Source organism: Octopus bimaculoides, chromosome 18, assembly GCF_046866305.1.
Source record: "Octopus bimaculoides isolate indiv1 chromosome 18, ASM4686630v1, whole genome shotgun sequence".
NCBI lineage: Eukaryota > Metazoa > Mollusca > Cephalopoda > Octopoda > Octopodidae > Octopus > Octopus bimaculoides.
The window spans coordinates 40,233,206-40,242,223 of record NC_142945.1 but is presented as its reverse complement, the minus strand read 5'-3'; the positions used below and the strand labels follow the sequence as shown (position 1 = coordinate 40,242,223).

At 37.8% G+C, this 9,018-nt stretch overlaps 1 protein-coding gene across 4 annotated transcripts in view; it reads left to right on the top strand.

The window, feature by feature from the left end:
• Window positions 1–9,018, top strand: part of LOC106884072 (uncharacterized) — a 236,730-nt gene that overhangs the window by 1,597 nt on the left and 226,115 nt on the right. The gene's annotated exons all lie outside the window — the stretch shown is intronic.

Genomic DNA, 9,018 nt, shown 5'->3' with positions numbered 1-9,018 from the left:
TTATGAAACAAATACGTAGAGACACTAGTCGCATCATAAAGTCAAACACGTATAGACTCACACACCTGAGTCATCCACTTTATTTAGGTGTGTTCTATGTTAATATGTGCACTCATATTATACTTTATAAAATAAAACTGAATTAATACGTCCCATTTCATGTGTACAACTTCATATACATGGGCCCTGCTCAATACTTTTATTTAGGACCTCACTGCAAATCATTTCGACGCACCTTTAAATTGCTGACGATAAAAACCATGATTTAGTCTGACCAAAATCCTAGTGTTTACTTTCGTATTATGTGCGTTGAAGATATTGTTTAGCCCTAGGTCAGTCCTGATCGATCAGACCTCTGTCAAAAGACATTCCAGCTGCGACCACCCCGTCTTTCTCTGACCTCATTATCCAGTGTAGTCTTTGTTTATCTATTTTTATTTGAAATAGTAGGGTTGGATTTGAGTTAGAGTTAGTTGCTACTTCTAAAAGCTTGAGCGTCCACTTACAGGTCCCCGCGATTGGTTTATGTGGGTATGTACTTGAGATGTCGTTTAATCCTAGGTCAGGCCTAATCGAGCAGATCTATTGCCGAAATACATTCCAGCTGTGGTTACTACATTGTTCTTTGAATTCATCATTTGTATGTGTGTGTGTGTGTGTGTTTAATCTGAAAGACAATAGAATGGGACTTGAGTTAGAGTTGGCTGCAATTTCTAAAAGCTATTTCGTTGCTTTATGTGGACATATATTTACTCTATGTGTTCTGTATCTGTGCAATATCGTCTTAAGGCCTGGTCACACTGGGCCGTTGCCCGAGGGCCTCACAGATCGAGGGGACCAACTCTGAACCCTGTTTGCTGGACAAGCTATCACTAAATACTGTAGGGCCAAAGGCATTAATTTGCGTGGGGGCTTATAATGCTGCTTAAGACAGCCCTGTGTGTGTTTTGTGGCAACTATATAATAATAGTCAACAAGTTTCAACAGTTGATTTCATATACGTAGTATGTCTGGTGTATTAGATAACAGTTGCCCAGTATCAACCGTATGTATGTAAGTGAGGTAGGCTTTCTGTTTTGTGATCACGAAATGAAAGTGAGAAATTTTCGTAAGCAGTCAGTATTAAAATTGAAATTTAAAAGAAACAAAATCCTGTCCTTCTCGGAAATCGTAATCATTGCATTTCTAAACGGGGAAATTTACCCCCCCACCCCACGATCTACAAAAAATCTTCGAAAAAAATTAAAGCAATTTGGAGGTGGGTTGGGTTGGAAAATTTGAAAAGCTGTATTTGCGCGCGCATACACACACACACATTTTTAAAAATTGCCATGGATTTCATAACTGGACCAGCCAAGTGGTAACCGAACGAAAACTGCATATAAAAGAAATCCACTTTTAATCAATCCTGATATACACGCTGAGGACAGTGCATTATAAAAAACAATATATGCACACTATCAAAATAGCGTAGAAAATGGGAGAAATGAAAATTTTCATGTTTGGAGAAGAAACATCGGGGGTGGGCCCCGTTAACTTAGTAAGTAGTAAATAAATGTTGACACAGATATGAATGAAGGCGGTGTTTCAGCATGGCTTCTTCAACCGTGTTGAGTTAAAGAATACAGATATATATGCATGTATTGCGATACAAACTTACATACAGACTTATGTACACTGTTTGGTCATAAACTATTAATAGTTGATAAGTACCGTTGATATCCGATTAGGCCTTGCTTGGCCGTCGTAATAGTAACTAAATTTTCTCAAACAATACAGTACCACCTTAAAACAAGATCACATTAAACAACGATCTCCTAGTTAGACTGAAAAAATGGGATAGCCAAGATCGGAATGGTGTTGATCCGAGGTCCATAGTTTTGTTCGATCACAGTTGATCCAGTGTGTTAATAAACACAAAGGCGAGCCAACGAAATGACTTTTGCGCAGTCGTTTAACTGACCACAAATAACACCTGAATCTTACTCAAATCAACACATCGCTGATTTATAAAGGGATTTATAGGTTAGTGCTGTCAGGGATACATTGTTCTCGAGGTTATATGAGGTCACCCCAGTTTGTATATAAGGGAAAGTGTGCGTGTGTGTGTGTGTCAGTCGTTGCAAGAGGGAGGGAAAGACCATCGTCAGAGGACTCAGCCCCACCCCCGTCTTCATCTCATGAGCCTTATTTCTCCTGTTAAATAATCGTTGCCACTCTAAAAACCCACCACTACCACCACCACATAATGCATACGTGTTGTCCCATACACAAAGCAGACGTCAAAAACCTGACTTGAAGGACACACACACACACGCGTGTGTGTGTGTATGTGTGTATCTATATCTTGTCAATGTTTCATATATACGAAAATGAAGCACACTCTAAAACATAGAGCAGTAATATATTAAAAGTAATTAAGTTTATATCGGGTCATAGAGTGACCAATTGTTTCGTATCCACAAAGGCCTTAAAGTTTGCGGACATCTGCAAGGCTAAGGCCTTTGTGGATGCGGAATCATTGGTCACTCTATGACCGGACATAAACTTAATTACTTTTAAGCGAGTTTTAAGAAGTTCGTTTTGTAACCATGAGGTGTCATTCGACACGTGTCTTTATTATTATTTTTCATCACCCTGGTTGACCCAAGGCTTGTAAATAAAACTGTCCACCTGTAAACTGCGTCGAATGGATTTTAATTCTAAGTACCGACCTTTTCATACAATGAGTGTCGAAGGAAAACATTAACCCATTAGCATTTAAACCCGCCATATCAGGCCTGTAACGATACAGGCCCAAACATTCTACTTGTATCATGCTGAAACCAGCCAGATCTGGTCTCTTACACGTACCCTTCTGTGTCGCTCTACAAATGAAGTTACACCGTTGAAATCGCGAAGCTGTTAGATAAATGCATGAGTAATTCAAAACAATGGGAATGAATTAACAAATTTTGTTTTATTTGCATAAAAGTTGAAACAATTTAATTACAAGGAAACAAAGAAAAAGAAAGGGGCGGGGAAGAGATTAAGCATTTGACAGTAATCTAAATGCTGAAGAGCTAAGAGTACACGACGTGTGAAACACTCATTTACTCGATAATTCATTGATTAGGTATTTCAGTAGATCGAACAACTACTCGTCGAAACCAACGGAAATCCATTTACTTATTTATTTATTTATTTTCGTATATATGTCATTACTAGTCTAGACATTCCTGATAAATATTTGTTCTTAAATAGGTGGTAGGTAGTTGTGATATTAAGGTTGAGGTGAGCTGCATTGATTGTTCCCTGGGCACCCCTCCGCACATGACTTGTTATCTTGCCTGTTTATGTATTAAGCTACTTACCTACTTCTCCAGATTTATTTTTTTGTAGCTCACTTGCTAGCTAGATACATTTACCTTGTTACCTTGTCATCTTTGTTGCTATCCGTACACCTGTCTGTTTATTTGTTAGCTAACTAGCTAAATTGTTAGCAAGTTAGATGGTTGCTTTTGCTACTTGTCAACTCTCTGGAGTTGTTTTCCTAGACCAACGATTTTCAAACTTTTCAATTTAGGACACACCCTCTGCTTTTTAAAAAATTGTTAGTGCGCGCGCGCGCACATATATGTGTGTGTATCTATCTGTCTATCTATCTATATATATATAAAGATGAGAATGTCTGTCTCTCTGTGTGAATCCCTAAAATTCGGGAACTACCCAACTGATTTCATTCAAATTTTACACATGCTTAATTCAGGGTCCATGCAGTGTCATGGGCCTCCAAAATTTTCAACTTCTTGCTTAATGCGAGCCCAGAGTATTCTCTTGTCTCTTACACTATTTCAGTACCGGTTGAGACTTTTTCAACTGTAAGTATGGAAAACAAATTTTGGAAAAATTAAGTGAAAATTTCGAACCCACAAGAGTAAAACAAGTGAGACAGAGACAGGCAGACACAAGGAAAATGCCCCTTGTATTTGAATACTATGCAAATATTCTTTTAAAAACTTTTCATTTAATTTTTCCAAAATTTCAAAAAGTCTAAATGACCGAAACCGGTACTGAAAAAAACAATTATCCATTTTTCTGAAAGTTATGAGGAAACAAAGCCTTCTCATGTGAATTTTCTGATATTCTTCACCCCACCTTGGAAAAATTTTTCTCTTAGCAATTTCAGGGGTGGGGGTGGCTCGTTGATTACATCGATTCCAGTGCATAACTGGTACTTATTTTATTGACACTGAAAGGCTGAAAGGCAAAGTTGACCTCAGCAGAATTTGAATGAGAAGAAAAATATTACTAAGACAACACTGGCAGACAGTGACTTCAAATGCAGTCACTGCAGCCGAGACTGTCGCTTCCATGAGGACATGTTTCAGACTATTTGTATATACAGAACCACAAGCAAACAAAAATGCTTCTGCTCAGTCATTCAACCCTCTTAAGTTGTCAAATCACAAATTACACCCTATAGCCGAACTTGTATACACTGCTCAGATACACTACAGCTTGCCAAGAAAGGTTAAAAGTGGTAACAGAAAGCAGCAAGTAAGTCACATAAAGTCAGCAATGAAGGCGAGAAGTGCATGCATAATACACAGAATATGATGATGAAAGCACAAAAATAGACAGAAAAGTCAATATAGTCACAAAGAGGGAAAGGTCCATTAACAGGTCAGGAGTAGTGTTAGTGAACTTTGGGAAGCATGGAATTTTTGAAGGATGTAATGTCCTGACAGACTTAACATTCAATGTATTGAGTAATCAATGTCAGTCTGAAAGATATTTTTAAAATTCTTCATTTCAATCAATTAGGAAAACATATTCACATGCATACATACATACATACATACATATCATCATCCTTTAACATCCATACTGGCATCAGTTGGACAGTTTGACCAGAGCTGGCAAGCAGGAGAGCTGCACCAGGTTGCAGTCTGATTTGGTTTTGTTTCTACGGGGTGGATGCACTTCCTGATGCCAACCACTTCACAGTGTGTGCTGGGTGCTTTTAATGTGGCATTGGCACAAGCACTTTTATGTGGAGCCAGCACAAGTGCTTTTCACATGTCACTGGCACAGAGCTCTTGCAGGCCAATCCTCTTCATCAGGATATATATATATATATATATATATATATATATATATAAAAGAAAAAAAGAAAATGGAGATTGGAAAGTTAATAATGGTTTATTCTTACAGCTATTTCAATTAATACCCAATAATTTAATTACAAATTTGTAAATTAAATTTACATTTACGTGACATGAGTATAATTTCATCAGAGGTAAAAAAATAAAAAGATGTACTTTGGATGTTATATGTTCATTAAAAATTCATTTTAGCAGACTCTGGAATCTGCTTATCAATTCATTTTAGCAGGCTCATGTCACATAACTATAAATTTAATGTACAAATTTGTAATTAATTTATTGAGTATTAATTGAAACAGCTGCAAGAAGTGAAGATGACCAATTTGCTGTTAATAATAAACAATTATAAACTTCCTAATCTCTGTTTTCTTTTCTTCTTTTAAATGGACGTGAACTATATGCGTTATATATACCTATTTTCTTAAGGAAATGGAGGCACAATGGCCCAGTGGTTAGGGCAGCGGACTTGCGGTCATAGGATCGCGGTTTTGATTCCCAGACCGGGCTTTGTGACTGCTTATTGAGCGAAAACACCTAAAGCTCCATGAGGCTCCGGCAGCGGTTGGTGGCAACTTTCTCTCACTCTTTCTTCCTGTTTCTGTTGTACCTGTATTTCAAAGGGCCAGCCTTGTCACACTGTGTCACGCTGAATATCCCCGAGAACTACGTTAAGGGTACACGTGTCTGTTAATTTCACAAGCAGGCTGTTCCATTGATTGGATCAACTGGAACCCTTGACGTCGTAAGCGACAGAGTGCCAACATCTTAAGGAAGTTCATTCCCCCCAAAATACCAAGTATTGAACCAGAATTTCCTTGGATGAAACCATCCCTTCATGAGATTAACATATACTTTAATTAAATGAATGTATCTATGTATGTATGCATCCAGGCTACTGGCCTGCTGGAAATAGAAACCAAATAGCTCTTGAATCACACCCTACCGTTTTAAATACAAAAGGATGTATTGAATAATGCAGTCCAAGATACACAGTGTCTGATAATAAAAATAATAGAAAAGGGATGCCAAGGAACATATTTGAACATCTCCATTTATATCTCAAATACATTAAATACCTACTCTTATTTAACTGCATAGCTTACACATATATTAGTGTTTCTATGTCAAGTTATAAATAAAAGTAATAACTGAAGGGTTACTCAAAGCATTTTGGAAGAGTACATATTTATCAACCTTTACAAAGAAGTGCTTAATAGCGACTTTATCAGACTTGAAAGTGGGCAAGCTGAAACTACAGAGACATTGCCAACGTTTCCTTTGTAAAAGTTTATAAATGTCTGTCTGTCTGTCTGTTAGTCCCCACCCACACACACACACACACACACACACACACACACACACACACACACACACACACACACACACACACACACACACACACACACACACACACACACACACACACACACACACACACACACACACACACACACACACACACACACACACACACACACACACACACACACACACACACACACACACACACACACACACACACACACACACACACACACACACACACACACACACACACACACACACACACACACACACACACACACACACACACACACACACACACACACACACACACACACACACACACACACACACACACACACACACACACACACACACACGTGCATGCACATATGTGTGTATGCATGTGGTGCACATGTATTTTGTCCTCTACATTATTTTAGCCAGGTGACACCTGATTACTAAATGACCCAGTGTGAAAAAAATGTACGTACTTAAAATTGAACTGCTGTGTATTGGCCCTCCCCCTCCACACACACACAGACAGAGTAATATATATACACACTCACACAGTATCACCCTACTTTAACAAAATTATATTGACATAGTCTCTCTGCTATACCCCCATGACTGCTCCTGCTGTTTCATTGCTGTGCTATCAACTTTCCTACATCACCTTCCATCATAGTTCTCCACCTGATTTCCATCTGACTACTGACTGTGGCAGTGGTAGTGGTGGCGTAATTTACCTACTTAACTGTCCTCACTGGTTGATATCAGGTGGCACAGCTACTGACATTATTTTCTCACCTAGCTTAGCTGTTGTCAACTTCTGCTCTCTCAGTGTTTATTTCTTGACCCTTTTGATACCAACCCCCTTGAGACCACCCCTAGTTCTAAGATACAAACTTCCTGCTTTCAAGTGATCTAAACTTAAAACATTCCATGAAAATTTCATATTATAATTTCAAACACCATCTTAACAATCTTTTCTACTATAGGCAACAAGGCCTGAAATTTTGTGGAAGGGGGATAGTCGATTAGACTGACCCCCCCCCCCCCCCCAATGCTCAACTGGTATTTATTTCATCAACTCCAAAAGGATGAAAGCAAAGTCAACCTTGGTGGCATTTGAACTCAGAATGTAAAGACAGATGAAACATCACTCAGCATTTTCTCCAGCATGCTAATGATTCTGCCAGCTCACTGCCTTAATAATGGCTGTTGACTAAATTCTGTATTATTTTCAAGGTTAATTGAAACAAAAGTAGTGTTAATTTTTATAGTTCTGTCTTCCCTGTCTTTCTGTATGTGTGTGTGTGTTTGCAAGAGGCAAAGATTTGTTTTTCAAATACATCACGAAGGCATTGTTTACGCAGGAACTTAGCTAATGTGTTCAATAGTAGGAAATTTAAAGTAATATAACTTAATATGTGGTGTAATTGAATCTAGAAACCTATATCCTCTCTTACTCTTCCTGTGTGGTGTGGTGAGTGTATGTGTGTGTGCATACTTGTATATATGTACTTCAGAGGGTAACTTTGTAAGTGTAATTCCATGGTCATTCATGGCCTATGATAATAATGTTGATGATATATATATTATATTATATTCTTAATATTCTATTATATATATATATCATATTCTTAATATTCTATTATATATATTATATTCTTAATATTCTATTATTTATATATATATTATATTCTTAATATTCTATTATTTATATATATATTATATTCTTAATATTCTATTATTTATATATTATATTACTTATATATCATCGTTTAACGTCCGCTTTCCATGCTAGCATGGGTTGGACGATTTGACTGAGGACTGGTGAAACCGGATGGCAACACCAGGCTCCAGTCTGATTTGGCAGAGTTTCTACAGCTGGATGCCCTTCCTAACGCCAACCACTCAGAGAGTGTAGTGGGTGCTTTTACGTGTCACCCGCACGAAAACGGCCACGCTCGAAATGGTGTCTTTTATGTGCCACCCGCACAAGCCAGTCCAGGGGCACTGGCAACGATCAGATATATATATCTATAGTAAATGATTACATTGGTAACATAAATAAAATATTACTGTTCAAAAAATTTTTTAGTATGTGCTATTTTTCAGACTCAAGTAAATCTGACCAATTATTTACACACACAAACACACATGTATATATACAGTGTTCTTAAGCAAGGTACTTCATTTCATGTTACTCCAGTCTAGTCAGCTAAAATGAGACTTAACCCACTGCTGGGACAGCTCCCTTCTTTTCACTGTCTCCAGTTGTCACTTCCTGAATGTTGTAATTGATGCAAGTTCACTCCTATATGGCACCTACCTTTCCACTTCACCTTACTGTTCAAGAGAAACATGGAAAAGATAACGAGGGTTCTACCAAAGAGGAAAGTCTCTGTTCTAATATCTTTCCAGCCTTGTCCACTGCATAGCATCTTTTACTATAGCCGCAAAACAAGGGAAACTTGCTGGCCTTTCATTTCTGTGGTATTTTGTAAATGCTTTTCTCTTTCTTGCAACTTAGTTATGTAAGTGTAAAGATGTAAAAGAAGAAACATCCCCTTAAAAGGCC